This window comes from Thermobia domestica, chromosome 9 (genome assembly GCF_964235325.1).
Source record: "Thermobia domestica chromosome 9, izTheDome1.hap1.1, whole genome shotgun sequence".
Lineage (NCBI taxonomy): Eukaryota > Metazoa > Arthropoda > Insecta > Zygentoma > Lepismatidae > Thermobia > Thermobia domestica.
The window spans coordinates 274,483,214-274,505,424 of record NC_137462.1 but is presented as its reverse complement, the minus strand read 5'-3'; positions in this window follow the sequence as shown (position 1 = coordinate 274,505,424).

Genomic DNA, 22,211 nt, shown 5'->3' with positions numbered 1-22,211 from the left:
TGGAGCGTAGATATCAGGGGCGATGGGACGTCTTCATGATTTCAGATTACTGTTGATGTCTAGTGCGAGAAAAAGCTACCTAGGAACACAAACGTAAATCAACACAGCGTTCATTCAAATAAAAAAAAAGGTGTTCTTGTAATGTGGCGCAGCAAAAAATAGTGTTCTTGTTGTGAGATTCATACATTCTAACAGCGAACATGTTACATTAGGTAGTGCTTTCTTTTTGTATATTCGTTGCAATTTGATTATGTCCCATTCAAATTACACTTATTCTCTATTATGGTGTTTTTTATCGAAATTACAACAATATAACAAATTTTCGATTGCAAATAGCAAAAAAAGCTTAAGTGATAGGCAAAAATGGTTTCGATATTTGAAATAAGCACACCTAAATTAGGTTAAATCAAGCTTTTGCCGGGAAAAAAGTTTTTATTTCGCAGGCCAGTGTTATCTCAGCTGATAATTATTCAATATATTATTTTAGTAGTCAATTATTTTAGGTGATGATAGTTCAACATATTTTTTGGAGGTCAACTATCTCAGACAATGATAATACAATATATTGTTTGAGATCTGTTATTATAAGTGATGCTAATTTAATAGATATTTAGAGGTCAATTGTTTTATATGATGAACATTCAATATGCTATTTTGGTAATACATTAATTCAAATGATGATAATTTGATATATTATTCTGGTAGTTTGTTATGTCATATGATGATATTTCAATACATTAATTTTGCAGTGCATTATCTTATCCTGAATGATAATTCAATGGTAATGGTTGTCTATCGTTTCAACTCATCATAATTTCAACACCAAAGTAATTAGATAAAATATGTCGATGGTCTCAAATGCATTATCAAACCAAATATATGTTCAGTTGAATTTGTGTGATGCTATTTCGATTTCCTTACATCTTCACTTTTATTGCTTTAATATAATAATATATTTTTGCTTTAACCATTCTTATAATTTAATAAACGATTCACTGGCAAAGAGGTTGGGTTTAGTGCTTCATAATCTTAAGGAAAGAACTTACAATGTAGGCGTTCATATATTTTTTGTTATATACAGGATGGGTAGAAAGTAACTCCCTATTTTAAATTATGAATTTCTATTGATGTTATACGTAGACAGTTATGTTGCTTTATAGACTGAAGTATATCATATTACCCCTCGTTTTTCCAGATCTTGTGAAACTTTTGTGTGTCTTTGAAGCCACAGAGATGCCAGAACTATAAACGTTGAGGAGGGAACCGAAATTGTAGCAAGATTAGAGATGTGACAATCTGTAATTCAGGTTCAACGGTAGTGGAGGGGTCAAAATGGGAGGCAAGCTGTTTTGGATGCAAAAAATAAAATAAAATAGCTACTGAAAATTAATGACTACTGGAAGTGTCGTAGACTTTAAAAGTTCAGATAGGCCCTCGATTTTGGTATCAGAGGAAACAGTTGCCACAGTGAGAGAGATGTTCAAGTGAAGATCTTCAAAATCAAGGCAGGTTGGAAGAGAGAGTGGCATTACACGCTATTCTGAGCGTGCAAATCTCCACAAAAAGTTACATTACAGACCATGGAAGCCTAATTATGACTAAAAGTTGTATCCAGATGATTGCGGTAAGCGTGCTGAATTTTGTGAAGTGATGCGCGCATGGCATGAAGATCGTCTACAATTGTTTGAAAAAAATCTGTAGGGTGATGAAGCTAAGTTTCACGTAGGTAGGTTCGTTAATCGCCATAATAGTCACTATTGGGCAGAAAGTGATCCCAAAGAGACCATTGAAAATTGCAGAAGCAAGCCAAAAGGGCCAGTGTGATGTGGATTAACTTCTTATCGTATTATTAAACATTATCTATAGAGATACACTATAAACACTGAAAGATACTGGAAATGTTTGAAAATTTTGTATGGTCTACAATTTCTGAATGCAATGAGTCATATAAACTGTTATTTATGCAAGATGGAGGTCCTCCTCATTACGACTTGTCTGTAAGACAAAGGCTTGATGAATGCTTCACAGGACGCTGGATGGGTCGCCGGGGTCCCACAGAATGGCCGGCCCGAACTTAAGACCTCACCTCACGCGATTTCTTTTTGGCTGAGGATGAAATGTACCGTAGGAAACCGTCAACTCTTGGTGAACTTGAGAATAAGATCCGTGAGGTCACAAGTGGTCTTCCCGCTCAGGTTCTTGAGAAAGTCGTAGAAAAACGTACCTGTTCGTTTGAGACAATATCTACAGGATACAGGAGCACATATTGAGTTGTAATGTTTAGAAAGATAATGGTATATGATAAACTACATGTGTGCAAAAAAAAAATATTGAGTTTATACCTACAATGTTTTAGGAAGAAAAATATTAATAACAGAGAGTTCATTCCGCTCACCCTGTATTAGGCCTTTACTAATTTTGGTTATTTATCTGGTAAAAAATCTTATGTTCATACATGGAAGAGTTATATCTATATTGCATATGCAAGAGACCTTCGTCAATACTTTTGTTCTATTTAAAAAGTACAACTACAAATTACATTTAATTGAAAATTGAGAGCATATTAAAAATTATTAAACATCTATCTTGTTAAATATATGTTCTTTACTCAAGTTAATTATTTAAATGATGTAACATTCTTAAACAGTATCTACTAATCATAATATAATTAACCCGATTTATTACTGCGTATAAATCTGAACTTTTAGCGAAATATTTTTGCCACAAAATAAAGTTTAGTTATGAATTTATTAAACGTATTACTTAATATTAAAATTAAAATAATTATTTTTGAATGCTTTTCAATAAATATTTGATAATTTAATTAATGTCTTAGTAAGGAGTATTTTATTACATCAAGAATATATATATATATATATATATATATATAAGATAATCGATTGTTGATATTCATTGTCAACATATGATTCATTTCATAGCATTGATGACCATTATTGTGTAAAACAAATTGAAATTTGGAGATAAATTCGAGAAAGAAATTCTGTATTGAATTAGTGTAAGGACTTTGCAGACACTGTATTTAGTGTAGAAAATTAATGAAATATATGAACAAAAACACCAGAGGTGCAAAAAGTGCAGCCAAGTTCGTCAGCCTCAAAAAGCGTTGAGATGAGGATGGATGAGCCAAGTTCCTTGGCCACTGCATCTGAAAGGAACACTGGAACTTGGCGCGAAGTGTCTAACATATTCGAATACATTAAGATGTCTGTTCCTAGTTTCACGGCCGGGACATTTCAGCCCTAAGGCTAGTGGTGACCCCCAAATACACCACGCTTACTAACACCATTCCTAAGGCTCGTTAACATCATTTACTTTGACACTTCGTCGAGGAATATAAGTTTTCCTTGTCTGGGTTTCGAACCACCAATCTTACTTCAGTATACTGTATATCTGAATTAGCGCATTAGCAAAGTTGATATTCCTAAGGTTGATGGTGGTCCCAAACCCACCACGCCCACCACCACTATCCCTAATGTTCCTTAACATCATTTTCCTTGACACCTCGCGCCAAGTTCCAGTGTTCCTTTCAGATGCAGTGGCCAAGGAACTTGGCTCATCCATCCTCATCTCAACGCTTTTTGAGGCTGACGAACTTGGCTGCACTTTTTGCACCTCTGGTGTTTTTGTTCATATTTCACTTCTTTTTGTAGTCCACCATGTCAATATCGTATATTTGAATTCTCAATTGTGGCATATTGCTGCATTTAAATTTAAAATTGTACATTTTTAAAGGAGTCATAGTGTGTCACATACAACATTAGTTCCCAAGCGCTCTCCCACCGGGAATCGAACCCAAGACCTGTACAAGAAAAGCGCACATGCTAGCCACTAGAACAGCGGGGAGGATTTATTCTATTAAATATCTGTTAGAGCGTTATGTCCAAACGAGATTCCAATTCATTTACACGAACTACAAAATCACGATCGCTAACATCTCATTTTTCATTACCTAAAACGAAGAGTATCAACAGGGCCCAAAACCCTTGATGCTGAATCCTCGCTGCTACATCACTAGACATAGCTGGTGTTTCAATATACCTAGTTGTTCTCTACCTTTTCACATTGCGAAATTACGGAGTTCATTACATGACGCGCATGTTGCGCAGTTTCATATTGCCGCGGGTTTTCCTTCCAATGATATACACCTTTCAAATAGCTCGTAAACTTAATAATATTTGCCACCAACATATTCTAACTGTATATAAAACTACATGAACTGACATAAATTAAAGGGATGCTTCCAGTTGACGTGGAAAGTTGAAATGATGAAGAGGGATGAAGAATTTTCCCATGTTATTTAAATGGGTCTTTTTTTTTTTGACATATAATCTCATGTTTTAGGAACTTGGAATTGGAATTAAAAAAATTGAAATTCGGTATGCTTGTACGTTTTCATTAGTATTACCTAAGTAAATCAGTAAATATAAACAATTCCAACTTTAGAGTGGTTTCATGGGGAACTGAAAAATATTTCCCATGGTACGTATTTATATGGGACACCTTTTACACCCCAAAATTATACGGCACTTCCTGTAGGGCTACAATGATTAAATTTGACGTGAGTGTAGTTTTTCGGAACTAACCGACAGAAAAATTGCCAAAAGTGAATATTTTTAATTTTTAGGGAGTCTAAAGGGGAGATGAAGAAATTCCTCATGCTATTTAAATAGGCCTTTTCTTGGACTTAAAATCTCATATTTTAGGTACTTGAAATTGGAATACAAACGTGAAATTCGGTATGCTTCAACGTTTTCGTTAGTATTACCTAACGAAGTCAGTAAAAATGAAAATATATAAATTTATAGTGGTTTTATGGGGAAATGAAAAACTTTTCCATGTTATTTATATTGGAAGTCTTCTACACCCCAAAATGTTTAGGCACTTCCGGCAGGGTTAGAATGATGAAATTTGGCACGATTGTAGCCTCCCTGGACTAACCAACAGGAAAATTGCTAAAATTGAATATTTTTAATTTTTAAGGAGTCTAAAGGGAGATGAAGAAATCACCATATTATATAAATAGGCGTTTTCCTGGAATACAAAATCTTATCTTTTAGATAGTTGAAATAGGAAAAGAAACTTGAAATTCGGGAATTGTAAGCTTAAGAGGTGTGAGGAAGTAGGACGAGCAAAGGCGAGGGTGTGGGGGCGAGCCCTGAAGGGCAAATTCAGGAAATATGAAGAGCAAAGGCACGAAATTCACTGTTGATGAAAAGGCGAAGATGATACGTAAGAGATTCTCACACTGTTCACAGATGGAGAAACGAAGTATCAAGAACATTTTTACATAACGACTGTGGTAACTATAATATAACTCTGGTACCAATATATTTACGAAATCGGTTACATTTTGTTGCTAGTCTCACATAAAATCGAACAATTGGATTTCTCATTTCTTCGAAAACTACATTAATTTTAAACATTCTCACCTCAACATTATCTTACTTATCAAATTAATTTCAATATCTATTTAATACCAATGACTGCAATGAAGGAAAAATATTCACCGAAAAAAGACAAAATATTGGCTCTCCTTGTCTGGGTTTCCAACCACGAAATTTACGGCAGTATGTACGTGTCTTAGTACACGGTTTTAAAAGTTAACTGATTCACAGAACGTGCCTCATTAACTTGCTTAACTACTTATTACTAGCTCACTTATTTTACTGACATACTCAGAAAAACTGTATGTGGCGTACGTAAAAACGTTTGTTACATGTGTAAATCCTGTAGCTGTTGGACTTAACGTACACTAAACATATAACTGAAAAAGTATATTTGAACGTACTGAACGTAGACGTAAGAAGTAAAAAATGGCTATGGACAGTTTTTCGCCCATAAAAAGTCCCCATAGTACATTCCTTAAATTTGGAACCTTTACTTACACAGGTCATTACATAAAGTAGGTACCATTATGCAGAGTTTCAATTCTCTATCTCATTTGGAAGTACCTAATCAATGATGAGTGAGTAAATGAACCTACATTTGTTTGAATAAGGACAGTTTTTCGCCCATAGAAAATTCCATAGCACATTTCTTAAATTTCGGATATTTTTCATATTCAAGCCATTATAAGCTACCTTCGTGTAGACATTCACATCTTCATCTCATTGGGAAGTACCTTATGGCTACGGACAATTTTTCGTCTATAAAAAATTTCCCATAGCACATTCGTCACATTTCGGACTTTTTCCATACTCAGGTCATTATAAGATACCTTTATGCAGTTTCACGTTTCTATCTCATTGGGAAGTACCTAATCATTTTGATGAGTGAGTGAGTGAATCGATTTTTTGCTTGGCTAAGGACAGTTTTTTGCCTATAAAAACTTTCCCGTAGCACATTTCTCAAATTTCGAATTTTTTTCCATACGCAAGTCATTATAAGGTATCTTTGTGCAGAGTTTCACGTCTCTGTCTCATTACAAAGTACCTAATCAATTTGATGAGTGAGTGAGTGAAACGATTTTTTTTCTGGCTAAGGACAGTTCTTTGCCCATAAAAAAATTCCCATAGTACATTCCTCAGATTTCGAACTTTCTCAATAATCATATCGTTATAGGGTACCTTTATGCAAAGTTTTAGGTTTCTATCTCATTGGGAAGTACCTAATCAATTTGTTGAGTGAGTGAGCGAATCGATTTCTTGCTTAGCTAAGGACAATTTTTGGCCTATAAAAATTTCCCATAGCACATTCCTCAGATTTCGGACATTTTTCATACTCAAGTTAATACAGGGTACCTTTATGCAAAGTTTCAAGTTTCTATCTTATTGGGAAGTACCTAATCAATTTGATGAGTCAGTGAGTGAAACGATTTTTTTCCTGGCTAAGGAGAGTTTTTTGCCCATAAAAAATTTCCATAGCACATTCCTCAGATTTCGGATTTTTTCCATACTCAGGTCGTTATAGGGTATCTTTATGCAAAGTTTCACGTTTCAATCTCATTGGAAAGTACCTAATCAATTTGATGAGTGAGTGAGTGAATCGATTTTTTACCTGGCTAAGGACAGTTTTTTGCCCATAAAAGATTTCCCATAGCACATTCTTCAGATTTCGGACTTTTTCCATACTCATGTTATTGTAGGGTATCTTTATGTATAGTTTCAAGTTTCTATCTCATTGGGAAGTACCTAATCAATTTGATGAGTGAGTGAGTGAAACGATTTTTTTCCTGGCTAAGGACAGTTTTTTGCCCATAAAAGATTTCCCATAGCACATTCCTCAGATTTCGGACTTTTTTCATACTCATGTTATTATAGGGTACCTTTATGCATAGTTTCAAGTTTCTATCTCATTGGGAAGTACCTAATCAATTTGATGAGTGAGTGAGTGAAACGATTTTTTACCTGGCTAAGGACAGTTTTTTGCCCATAAAAGATTTCTCATAGCACATTCCTCAGATTTTGGACTTTTTCCATACTCATGTTATTGTAGGGTATCTTTGTGCATAGTTTCAAGTTTCTATCTCATTGGGAAGTAGCTAATCAATTTGATGAGTGAGTGAGTGAAACGATTTTTTTCCTGGCTAAGGACAGTTTTTTGCCCATAAAAGATTTCTCATAGCACATTCCTCAGATTTCGGACTTTTTCCATACTCGTGTTATTGTAGGGTATTTTTGTGCATAGTTTCAAGTTTCTATCACATTGGGAAGTACCTAATCAATTTGATGAGTGAGTGAGTGAAACGATTTTTTTCCTGGCTAAGGACAGTTTTTTTGCCCATAAAAGATTTCCCATAGCACATTCCTCAGATTTCGGACTTTTTTCATACTCACGTTGTTATAGGGTACCTCTATGCATAGTTTCAAGTTTCTATCTCATTGGGAAGTACCTAATCAATTTGATGAGTGAGTGAGTGAAACGATTTTTTTCCTGGCTAAGGACAGTTTTTTGCCCATAAAAGATTTCCCATAGCACATTCCTCAGATTTCGGACTTTTTCCATACTCATGTTATTGTAGGGTATCTTTGTGCATAGTTTCAAGTTTCTATCTCATTGGGAAGTACCTAATCAATTTGATGAGTGAGTGAGTGAAACGATTTTTTTTCCTGGCTAAGGACAGTTTTTTGCCCATAAAAGATTTCTCATAGCACATTCCTCAGATTTCGGACTTTTTCCATACTCATGTTATTGTAGGGTATCTTTGTGCATAGTTTCAAGTTTCTATCTCATTGGGAAGTACCTAATCAATTTGATGAGTGAGTGAGTAAAACGATTTTTTTCCTGGCTAAGGACAGTTTTTTGCCCATAAAAAATTTCCCATAGGACATTCCTGAGATTTTGGACTTTTTCCATACTCCAATTGTTATGGGATACTTTTATGCAAAGTTTCACGTTTCTATCTCATTGGGAAGTAGCTAATCAATTTGATGAGTGAGTCAGTGAGTCAGTGAGCCTGAAAACTGCATATTTTGGGGGTCCAGTACTCAAATATGGTTGAAGGTAGGAATGTGGGATTTGGCATATGAGTACATCTGTGGGACATCTCCTTACATTCTAAATTTCATGTTTCTATCCTTAATAGAATTGTTTTTACAAAGCTTCGAAATCGGCGATTTTACCCAAAACTCTTGTTCGTGTATAATGTGCTTACGGCAGTGCAGGCCAGTTTTAATTTTCTTCGCGGAACTTGGCTGCCATGCACTGCCGTGCATGTTGATTTTTTAAAAACTTTGACAGTAAGGGCTGAAATTATAGAAATAGAAGGAAAAAGAATTGAAACGAAGAAGCTTCTATTATATAAGGAAATTGACATGGCACGAAATCCTGGGAAAAAAGAGAACCCCCCCCCCAATTAATATTTTTTTGAAGAAAATTCCTATCTACTAAAAATCATACTGGAGTGAATAAAGTGGAACTATTATCAGAAGTTTGAAAGTAATTACAGAGGTTCATATGCAATTAACAGGTATTTCACATGTAGTTAACAGGTATTTCACAGGTATTTCACATGGCTGTATGAGTGGTTAACGGTATCATTAATCTTACGTAATATAACATTTTATGGGTCTTCAAATATGTGAACTCTCTATGTCGAAACATTCCAGTGCGAAGAGTATTTCCTTTCTTACACTTCTGCACCACTGTTTCAATTCAAATGTTGATTTCACACCTGGAAATAGAAGAGACAAAGGTGGAACAAGTGAGTAGTTTCCGGTGTATATTTGGAACTATTAGTGAACTTATGAAGAAAACCAAAAGTGAAATAAAAACTATAGACTTTCAAAACATTTTGCATAAATGAGTGTAATATTTTATTAATTTTAATATGATAATGATATTCTAGGTGAACATATCTTGATCTTTTAGCTTCAAAATGATAATAGAGAATTGTTGTTTCTTATTGTTCATAGGTCAATCATAATGGATACTGAAGTAGACATCAGAACTGGACCATTGTCAGTAATGGAATTTCTGTTCAAAACCGTTGATAAACCAGTCACATCAATTCATAGGAGGTTGCTTCCGATTTTGGGGAATGATACATTGGATGTGCCAGTATAATGCTAGTTCTCCTTCAAAAAAATCTAGACTTTCTGAAGTGGTCAGAAAATTATAGCCTCTTTCTTCTGGGATCTATGCGTTGTCGTTTTCATAAACTTGTTGAAACAAGGCTTCACAATTAACAAGGAACGTTTTTATTTCTCACAGGAAAAGGTACAACGTGTTCTCCAGACCAGTAGATCGGAGCTGCAAAGTAAGATAATCAAACTTCATCATGACAATGCCTAACTGCACACAGCCATGTCACATCATAAAATCGTGAAAATAGGATGGGAAGTCACCCCTAACTCTTCCTATAATTCAGACTTGACCCCTTTGTATTTCTTTCTGTTTGGTCGTACATGCGACAGTGACAAGCCCCTTATTTCCTTCGTGAAACAGTATTGTTATCCCTAATAGATTTTTCTAAAGCTTTCCAAACTATAGACCATGACATACTGATTGCCAAACTGTCTTCCTTCTACAACTTTTCCCAGTCAACTTTATCTTGGTTTAGCTCCTATTTATCAAATAGAAAACAAAAAGTTGTCACTAATAACACATGTTCCAATACGAAACTTGTCCCATGTGGAGTCCCGCAAGGTAGCGTCCTAGGACGTCTTCTGTTTTCCTTATACATCAACGATTTACCTGAACACATCATCCATTGTAAATGTCACTTATATGCATACGATATACAATGCTATTTAACCACTAATTCCCTAAATTTAACCTCCGCGATTGATCACTTAAACAGTGACATTGAAAGTATCTGTACATGGGCGTAACAATGGATTGCAAGTAAACCCAACCAAATCAAAATTTATCATACGTGGTTCTCGTAAACTACTCCACACAATCAATATTACAAGCCCACCGAATGTTCTTGTAAACAACGTAGCCATTCCTGTAAGCGATAGCGTCAAAAGCCTAGGACTCCAGATCGATAAATTCTTAAATTGGTCAGACCATATTAATAGAGTATGCAAGAAAGCTTACGGCTCCCTTCATTCTCTTCAGCGTTTAAGAAACCTTCTTCCGGAACCCATTAAAGCGTCCCTGGTTCAATCATTCGTAATCTCTCATTTAGATTATTGTGATACAGCATATGTTGATTTAACCGAAGATCTGGCAAAACGTTCACAGCGCATTCAGAATGCCTGCGTTCGCTTCATATTTAATAAAAAGCGCTTCATTCACATCTCTCATTGTTATCAGCAACTAGGATGGTGCAATCTAAGCACCCACCGCCGTATTCATTCTCTAACACTTTTATATAAAATAATTAATTGTAAAAAACCTACTTATCTATCCTCTAAATTTAAATTTCTCGGCGATACTCACCCACTAAATACTCGTTCTACCTAGGTAAAGGAAACACGACACTCGCCGTTCAAACGCACAAATCTAATTTCTTTTCCAAATCTTTCACATTATTTGCCACCAAAGCTTGGAATGACACACCTGAAAGCATCAGAAACTCTGGTTCAGTGTTGACTTTTAAACGTCGACTTAAAGAATATATTTCTAATGAAGATATTCAGTAAAAAAAAAAAAAAAAAAAAAAAAAAGTTACACACGAAACTATTCCTTGCGTTACCATGCAGTTGTTCGTTTTTCTTTTTTCTCTCTTTCTCTTTCTTCTTATTTTCTTTTCTATTCCCTTCTGATACATGTGTATGAACGTATACATTATACACAATCATTTAAGTATGTGCATCATTTTATCTATACATAGTCAACCATAGGAATGTATTTTATATGTTATATATAATGAAGATTTATTTCTTTGTTTCTCCTTGTATAGCTTAACATGTCGTCAGCATTGTCGCTTGTTTATTTTTAGTGTTTATTTTATATGTAATAAGTTTCATTTTCACTTTTCATGTTTTATTTTCTGTATTGTTCTGTATGTCGGTAACTCTTTAACGTATCTAACTGTATATCCTTTTTATTCTCGTCGTAAAAAAAAACAAAATCTATTATGAGATCCGACCGTACAAGAAAAATGTAAATGGTTGAGTGGAAGAAAAGGTTATGCCTGAACTTCGCCATTTTAAATAAGAAATAAATAAATTAACTGGTAAATGTAAAAGTCGCCCACCTGAATTTTATCCAAATGCATTCATGGCATGGAAGGAACATTGGATGAGATGCGCAACACCAGATGGAGGCTATATTAAGTGTAGAAAAAGGATCAAAGTATTATCGCATAAAATTTCATCATCATATTGCATTTAATAAAAATACTATGACCACCTGTGCAAAACTTATTGAACGTTCTTGGTATTTAGGAAGAAAAACGTGCTTTTTAATGGAACTATGAAAAAACAATCAAATGTCTATATAGATTTCGCGGAGATCCTTCGTGACTGTGTGGATAGCATACGCACCTTTGACGTGCGAGATCTGGGCTTTATTCCCGGCGGAAGCTTATGTGGTCCGAAATCTAGGTTAAGCTATAGGTCCACGTCTCATATAGCCTCACTGCTAGAAGGGACGCCAAACTCAAAAAAAAAAAAAAAAAGTTTTCGCGTGAAGAAAAATTAATGAAGACAGGTTGAACTGGAAACCAATGAGGATGTTTTGGAAATAAGATGTAATTACAAAGGAGAAGAATATATGAAGCATTGTCTCAGAAAGACTTTTGGTTGGTCGGAGTAAAGCCATTCTTTCAGTATGGAAGCTGTATGAAACGTGGGGGTATAGTTTAAGGCAATGAGTATTTTATGGGTCTCCCATTGGGAATCTGAGGGATAATACCTGTTCAGCAAAGGAATAAGCGCTAGTCAATAGAGCAGCAGAAATGACTCAGAAGAATTATCCCTCAGAAGAATGAGGAACGCGATCAAAGAATTGAGATAGAGAAACTAGGGAAGAGAATAGGCACCATTGATGGACATTATCGAAACGATTATTTGCTACGCCAAGACATAGTTATTAGCTAATCAGTATAGTGCATGGAAACTTCATAATTTGCTACAACTGACCTGTCTACAATGAGAAAATTTGCAGGGTTAAATTAGTCAAATTATAGTTGCTAGTAAGCGAGTTATTTTTTCAATATAAGGCACACCAAACCAGGCACATAGCCAAGGGGGGGGATCCGGACCCCGCTTGGAAACCAGAAATGAAAAAATTAAGAAAGGATGAAACAAGAAGAAACGAGAAAAAGAAGAATCAGCGTTAAAAATAAAAAGATAGAGCAAGCATTTGGTTACTCTTTCTTATGAGGATATTTGTATTACTTGCAATACATGGTGGCGAATGTTATATTTGAATGAACAGAGGAAGGAACGTAAATATTGTAAAATCTTTTTCAATGCATTTTTTATTTCTTTACTCGAGATTTCTTCATAGTTTGTTATTAAAATACTTACTAACATATCCTCATTTTATTGTGCGAACAAACCAATATACGTTGCCAGTTGTAACACGACCGATTTTCGATCGCCCGTTTCACATATATTTTTTTAAATATTTTTTTTTTTTTTTTTTTTACTTTTAGTGGTACCGTAAATTTTCTTTTCTTCTTTCCGTTTGGATAGCGATTGTTTCTTGTTAGGTTTTCCGCAAATTATGCGTGCGAATCGGATCGGAGGCGAAAATACGAAACATTTTCGCAGGTAGCTTGGGGACTGCGCGAGAGAGTAGTGTTAGACCGACGCTTTTTTTCTCTTAATAGGACGGACGAAGAAATATCATCAACGCTATTCCATCGGCGTAAAGAAAACTGAAACAATGCTAAAATTTAGTGATTCTTGTGACTTCGATAATTCCATTTTAAAGACTATATTGTGCACCTATTGAGGTAAGGTTTTGGTTATCAATTTACGCCAAGCACTGGAGAGTCTTTAATGAAGAAAACTGGTCTGTTGGACACACCATGTTGGGCTATGCTTTGTGGAATTTAGAAAGTACAACGATTCGTCTTAAGAAATAGTGAAAATTGATATTGAGGAGTCCTTCCCTTTGGTAAAAGTTAAAAGGTTCGGGCTACAAATTAACATAATATAAATTGTAGGGGCTTGGCTTGTAAATGTATATTTATCTGTGAGAGTGTTATGTCATGTTTAGAGTGTAAAATGCCTGGAAAAATGTTATTCAATTTTAACATGGGTTTCTAATTCGGTGTGCTCCCTCCCTTAAGCATTTCAAAGGGCTCCCCGCGATGTAGTCGTTAATCTTGTCTATTATCACCAGTCTTCACATTATTTGATCGGAATGAAGGGTGTAACATAATCTCTTTTTTTCTTCCTGGAGCACATTGTTCGAAGTGAGTAACATGATGTTTGATCAGAGGTTGGCAGTGGTTATTGTTTTGAATAGGTGTATTATAGTATTGGTTTTGGACATACGTGTGTATATTTTTAACTAGTGAGCTTGCATTCTCTCACGTGCCAAAGCAAATGTGTTATTTTGTTTATGAGTGTTCCAATTATAAATTTTCGCCTTAGATTTGGTTAGTAACATAAAGTTAATAAAATCGAAATAGCAAAGAATACGAATACGTAATATTTCGGATTGTTTGGACAAACAAATTACAGTAGTCCCTTTCTTAAACGTTCTATGGTTAGTGCACTTCCGTTCACCGTCCTAGTAAATATATAGAGTGGAAGAAATTGAAGATGGCAATTCTGTTGTTTTTCCTCTTTTTCAATAAAGTAGTTACCTAAATTTGGAGGTTCTGTTTAGGCATAGGCCTGACGACCTATTTAAGACGGAAACTTGATTCCGTTATAACTGTAGTGCACTCTATAAATCATGACTGGAAATTTTCACTTATATTTTTTTTTTATTAGCTAACATTATATCTTTGTGTATGTATTATGCAAAGTTTATAGACCTGTGGAACTAAGTATCTCCCATAAACATTACTTCATTGCATAGAAGGCGAGGAAAGTAGATAATATCTCGGGATCATATTTTTTTTCAATATAAACTTATGGTAATTCTATACTAGTTACGATCATGTCCTGGGTTTATCTATTTTACGAATTTACCGTCCCCCTTATTCTCTCTCTTTACCTAGGATGCAAGTACACTAGATTTAAAAGATCTATATTTCTTTTATAAGAAGATTTTGATTTATATAAATACCGATACATCATACATTCACTCATTCATTTATTTACAGTCTCATATTTACTTATAACAATATTAGCTATTTTTTGTGCAGAAGTTAAGTTTATTCTAGTTACATCGTACATGTGAAGGTGCGAGTTTCCTCCTTAGTCGTCGTCGTCATATCGTGTCAACGTACTACTCTCTAGTTTTTTTAACGCGCTTATATCTTCCTGTAAGTCCTAACACCCATTATTGCTTGTGGTTTGTCTTTAATATATCCAGAGTTCAAGTAGAGTGGATTGTCTGTTTTAATCTCCTTCGAGGCTTTGATAACTGGTTTATGCGTACGAGATGAGCTCCGGAAATGAATATAGTTATAAGATATTGTCTGAGTCTAGTACATAAACATTATCACAAACTCATCAAAACATCACACACTACACAAACACACACATACCGCATCATATGTATATCACACTAACATCTAAAGTTAATCCTCGTTCGATACATACATACATACACTTTAACACAATTATACATACGTTAAACAAGAATTACATAGGATTACACACATTACATGGATATTTCAGGTTTATTTTCTTTCCACGAATCTTCACCCTTGGCGAAGAAAATGTAATTACGTATACACACGTATAAAGTGGTAAAAATTAAATCCTACACGTGATATTTAGACTTTAGGGACATTCGGATTTCGAGCATGTATGAAGGTTTACGTTATCTGTTATTTCGTGTTTACTGCCATTGAGCGGGTCGATACCTGCATGGTAATGCTTTGTCACATTTTCGGAAATAAATGGTATTCTAGTAATTTTTTTATTCCAAGCTACTTGACCATTTCTAGTATATTAATACTAGTCTGACGAATGGTTTTCTCTATTCGAGGAGTTATTCACATTTTCTTGTATTTTGTTTTTCTTAATTTCTTATTTTAGTTAGACGTTTTATAAACATGTTAGCTTTGCTATTTGCGATCAGCGATTGATCTTTCAAGATAAGCCGATACTAAGAATGTCTTGTCGTCGAATTCCCCCTCCTCTTTTTCTTTTATGTGAATTTAAATGTATTGCTGCCGCTAGAGGAGTCATATTGGAAATAGTTCATGGAGACTGAACCACGATTTGAAAATTTCTCTGTTTTAGAATTGTTCTTAGAGCCATATGATTTATTAGATGTTAATAAAAGTAAGAGTATCCATATGGAAGATGTCCTGATGACGGCTGAAACGTGAGTTAAAGTATTAGAGAGGATTTTTTTTTTTTACCAGCAGTTTTGCTTCAAGAACTTTGAGATGCCGGACCTGCTTAGCAGGGTATAATTCCTTAAAACTTATTCTCTTTTAATCCCCGTTTTGTTTTGTCCCTGCCCTAATTTTGTTTCGTCTTAATAAATTAATAACTTTCTTCCCATTAATTTGTAACTAAATTATATTAGTACCCGAACATCAAAATTATTAAAAGGAAGGATTTAAAATTAATTAACTTAAATTCTGAATATTCAGCCACTCATTTAAGAATAAAGATATATTCAGGTAATAGTCTGGCCAGAGAAATCGATTTTTTTTAATTCTATGATTGGAAAGAGTGTTTTATTATGCTTACAAATATGGTTACATGTCAGGTTGACTTTGTGGTTTGTGAAACTATGTGTCAATGGAGTATGATGTTTATTTTAGTAGAAAGCTGTACGTAATCGGTGTCAGATAGGGTCGGCCTGAGATCTTGTGTTTATGATAATTTATTAAATTTTGAATTTGTATGAAGATGGAAATTAGACTTCGAGAGCGCTTCATAAATGGCAGGTTCTTTAGAAACTCCATATGTTTATAGTCACGGATGATAAAACATAAATGCTAAGTAGTATTTCATACATTTATGAATACAAAGAAATAATTGTAAAATAATTATGCCTCCGTGGAGATGGGGTTTTTATAAGTAATTTTATTATATCATCTTCGTTGTACTTCGAATATTGTAAAGATAGAACGTGATCTGGTGAGTTTCTCGAATTTCCTACCACGTTGTTTTGTTCTCTCGACTATAGCCATCCCTCTGTAGATAATATATATACGTAAATTAAATGAAACTTTACAACTTTGTAAAGCTAGGTCCCTTCTCTGATACTGCAATTATTAAACTTTATCAGCTTTGAATTAACGAACTGTTTTGTAACTGGTAACGAAACGCAATGCTTTCATACCATAAGCCCAAGTCATTCTGTCTGTAACTAAAGGAAAGTTGTGAAATGAAATCGAAAAGGGAAGGTTCACATGTATTTCATACGAAAGATACCATTATTCGTAAAATGACACTATTAAACCAGAGAGAAGAAATGACTATTTTGGTTTTAAAGTTAATCACGGCAAGGCAATGTCATAATATTTCAGTTCTTGTTCATGGAAGATAAGTAAGGTGAACTGCGGAACTACTTAGCCATCTTTGGATATCTTCAACTTTTACTCTCTTTTGCCTTACCTCAGTGCATATGTACTTAAAGTACGAGAAGTAGAAAGTTTGACTAAGTTATTTATAACATAATAAGTTTCAAGCTATTTCAAATCCTAAAGTATTTAATTTTCGATATACAGTGATATCTCCTTCACTGATGTGACGATATGTTAACTCGGCTTCAGACGTACAGTCATTCGTCTTAAAGTCTTTCCGTTTCGGTGAGGATATAGTTGGCCACTTTCATCGCTTTTGTGCCCCTGAAGTGAGAATAAATTGATAGTGGAAGGTGTTTCTAGTAGTAACAAAATATTTTCAAGTCTTACGTTTCGACGGCGAATGAAAAAAAAATATTGCGACGTATTACCGTTATTGTCAGGAGATTCTATGATTCAATGATTCTACATCCTAAATATTATATTGGACAAACAAAATAAAATTACACGATGTGGACAAACTAAAACTGCCTATTTTAATTATAAAACAAACTTTATTCTGATTCACGGTATTGTATGTTTTTTTTTCTTTCCTTTTTCGTTGTATTAAGGTTTGTAGAACAATTTAATTTAATTAATTATTTTGAGTACTAAACAGCAAAAACATGATATAAAGTAGAAAATTGAGAATTGGGACAAAGTGATTTTATATATATATTGAGGAGATGAAGAAAAATATGTGAAGAATTTCAAAACGTATTCCGAGAATATATATAAACATTTAAATTTCGCACTTAAAGCTATATAAACTTTAATATTCTAGTTAATGTTCGAGTTACGAACAATAATATATATATATATATATATATATATATATATATATATATAATGATATATATTATTATAATTATCGATATATATAAACGTATTTATGTTTACCTTTCCTGTTTTTTTTTCAGTTTTATGTAATAAAATATATATCTGGTATTTTAATCCATTTTATTTGACTTATAAAAATATTAGACACTGCCTTCACCTCTAATGTAATTCAAAGGTTCTAGAGTTAACTGACGTTTCTAATAATCTTGTTCTATCGTTAGTTAATGACAATGTGCTCCGGAAAAAAAATCGTTTACTTTGTGGATATCTACATGTGTTGGTAATTGTTTTATTTAGGTACTCACTAGAATTCAAAATCAATTACTTAACCACGAACACGAGGAAGGAAGGTCTCAAAGAAATTTCTCGACTTCGTCAATATTTACAACACATTCGAACCATATTTCCTTTTTTTTATTTCAAAATTCAAAATTACTTTTTTTTAAATTTCATTTTGTGGTACTAACTCCCCTCTTGAATTCTTCTTGAGGCAGCACGGTCAGTTTTTCTATAATATTTTGGTTATCGAAATTCAGTTTTATTATATACATATATATATATATATATATATATATATATATATATATATATATATATATATATATATATATATATATATATTTCTGGTTTCTAAATTTCTAATTATCCTTAGGTAGCTAGATTATAGTTACCTTAGCGACGAAACAAATCTCGATAGGAAAAAAGAAGGGGAGGTTAGTGACAGATAAATTGGCGACCGTAGACAGGACGCGATTCCTTAGCAACGGTGCTTGTTACTATGATAACGGGCACCGTGCTTAAAAATAAACGAGAATTTAATCCCTGAGAAATGTGTTGTAAATTTTGTGCGCAATTAGAGAATTCGTAACGTTTTAAAGTAATATGTTAATTTTTACATCTACGTGGAAAATGTGAGACTGATGAATACTATATTGCTACTGAGTCATGGGTATAGCTCGAAATGCCTGGGGAGGTGCAATTATGTAAGAGAAAGTAAAAGGTTAGGTTTACAAACCAATTTAGTATTAAGTTTTGTCATTGTGTATATTAAATAGAAAAGATGGCTGCAAATGAAAATAGTATGTCGGGAAATGGGGAAACTCACGATAGTGAAGGAAAGAGGTACGCATGCTGTAACGTTCCGTACAACGAAGAAAGTACAATAGACAGAGGAAGTGTAGTGGAATGTATAGACTGTAGGCGTTGGTATCATTACCTCTGTCTGACTTCTCCGAACAGTACCAGTATCAATGCGATCCTAGAGGATAGTGATTTTGGTTGGCTATGTGAAGCCTGTAGTAGGAAGAAGTCACTTGAGAAAAGTATAGAGGGTCGTACAGACGCCTTAGAGGACCAAGTGAGTCCCACTGCAGCATCGACTCCTATCCATAGTCAAGGTTCTAAGCAGAACGGAAATGACATGGAAATTTTTATGGCTAGAATAACACAAATGTTGGCTGCTACCAACGCAGCGATTGCCTCTTCGAATCAGCAACTAAGACAAGACATTAACACTGTTAGTTCTAATCTGAAGCAGGACATTAGTACTGCCAATGCAAATTTAAGTCAAGAGATTAACACTGTCAGTGCTAATCTTAATGCCAAATGCGATTCCATCCCGATCTCTCTCCAGACACTTTCTTCTCAGCTTGAGGCTGTAAAGATTGAAACACGTGAAGAACTTGCAAGGGAGATAACGAATGTAAATAATAAATTTGCAGTAGTTGATTCACGTATAGATATATATACCGGTAGTTTCTCTTCTTTGGAAGAAAATATACAAAAGGTAGAGAACCAGTTAAGCGCTCACGATTTCCTGTTACAGGCCGTACCCGGCAGGTTTTCCAAATATGATGAGAAACTTCAACAACATGAGGAATCGATTACTAGTTTACGAACACATGTGGCTGAATCCGATGATAGGAATAAAGTTGCATTTGCTAATTTGAATACTAAAATTCATGCTCTTGAACTTAAAGTCAAAACAAGCAACCCAGAGAGGGTTGGAGATTCGGGAATTCCCCATAAGCGAGCACATTTCAGTGTGAGCGAACCTAACGTCTCTTCTGCAGAGGACTCACCTCTCTCTCTGAATCTTAGTGATTCTACAAATGTAAATATACCTGTCAATACTAAAATCAGTACTTCTATTTTTAAGGTACTCCGTTGCCTTACTCTAAACCAGTGTGGCCAACTAGTCACCCTACTGTTTCTCACTATCAAGCTCCAGTATTAGAGAATTATAGCGTGAATACTTCGGTATTCAGTTTTGGGAATTCTTCAAATTGTGGTCCGGTTTATCCTACGCCTACGGCTTCATACGCTGGCTATCCTGCCTCCAGTCAGGTAGTCTACAGTGAAGGTATCCCTCGATCATATCCGTATGGCACAGGAGGAAAATACCCAGGTTACTCTGTAAGATTGAAGGATTTAGATAAGTTTCCTGCTTTTAGTGGGGATATTTCCCCTGGGGTTCCCAGGCGATTTTTATGTCAACTAGAACGTTGCTTGGAAATGTATCCGCTGACAGATGCTGAACGAATTCAGACAATAGAAAAATGTTTACTACGTTACGCCGAAGCCTGGTTTCAATCTGTAAAGTATAAGATTAAAACCTATGATGACTTTGTAAGATTATTCAAGGAGATGTATTGTAACGACCGTATCGAACGTTCCCAGAAAAGAACTCTTCAGTCCCAACGATATGATAAGAATAAACATTCATCACTGTTAGATTTCGCTTGGAACCTAGTGGAAATGTATTTTTCAATTACTGATAATCCGAACCCGGCTGAGATTATTGATATCGTATTGAACTGCCTTCCACCTGAGGACGCACGTTCTATATCTACTCATCTTTGTACTGATATTAATGAATTGTTATCAAGAATTGCAGCACTCTCGCCTCAGAAAGCGAGTTTCGAAAATAGGCCCCAACCAAGACGATATTATGCTAGACAGGCTAAAGTTATGAAAGCGCCATCTTCAACTGTAGAAACTAGCTGTCAAACGTATTTCCTGACTTACAGTCAAGCTGGTTTGAGATACCCTAGCAATTTCAGTTTTGACCAGAATAATTATGAAAGTCGTAATAATAGTGGATCGAGGCCGGCCCCGAACTTCAATAGGGGTAATGGTCGTTTCAATTCGTACCGAGGAAGGCCTAGAAGAAGTGGAACACCATTCGACCTGCGAAATGTCAATCATCAAACCGAACAAAGTACTGGTGAGAGTAACAATAGGTCGAATGGACGAGGTTCGACATCAAACCTCAGAGGGGAAAGGCGAGAAGAACCCAAAATTACCATCATGACTAGTGAAAGCGAAACCCCAATTAAGTCGTCAAACTAATAACGCAGTCTCTTTTGATCATGGGGGAACATGACTGCGATGAACGAAAGATCCCCATTGATAATACTAACAATAATAACGTAGATCAGAAACTGGGAAAAGATGTACACTTTTCGGAAAACCAACCTTCGAAACTAAATTTGGATTCGTTTGTTCAATTTAAAGTAAATTTCGTGGTGGAAGAAGAGCCCAAAGTCGATAAAGAAGAATATTTCTCAACATCTCCTGCAGTCAGAGGTACTATAGGGGGAGTATCCTTAAAATGCCACATAGATAGTGGTGTGCAGGTCTGTATAATAATTTGGGAGATTTGGAATCTGGTAAAGAAAAGACATATCTTGACATCAAGTTATACTCCGAATTCAAACGGCTTGACCGAACGAAGTCACATGGAATTAAAACGATTGATTAGATTGGAGTGCCACAATGATCATACTACTTGGACGAAACATCTGGTTAGAGTTCAGGAATTACTGAACCATTCATACTGTGATAGTATAGGATGTGCACTAGCTGAACTCTTCTTCAATTACTCAGCGGTAGAGACGTTCAGAAAATCATTCCCTTGGCCACCAGGATTAGATAAAGTAGATGACAAAAAGAGATATATTGAGGTACACTCTGAAGAGAGGAAACATAAATCCGTACCGAAGGCTGGGGTAGAAATTGAACTGAAGGAAGGCCAACTCGTAATGTTGAGAACTCACTTCCTATCTTCAGCTCAACAATATAAGATAAATAAATGGATCAAGTGTTATGCTGGACCATATCTCATCAAAAAGATACTCAACAACTGTGCCGTCTTACACACACTAAATGGAGAAAGCATAGGAACTCAGAATTTCCGGAATCTGAAACTTTTCAACTGTTCCGCAGAAAAACGTGAAGAACTATTAAAGGACTATCCACTCTAATTGTGGATGTATTTCAGAAGAACTCGTCCCACTGCTAATCTTTTGGCGCAACATGTTACCTTAGGATTTTTTTGGGAGGTAGTGTATCGAAGTAT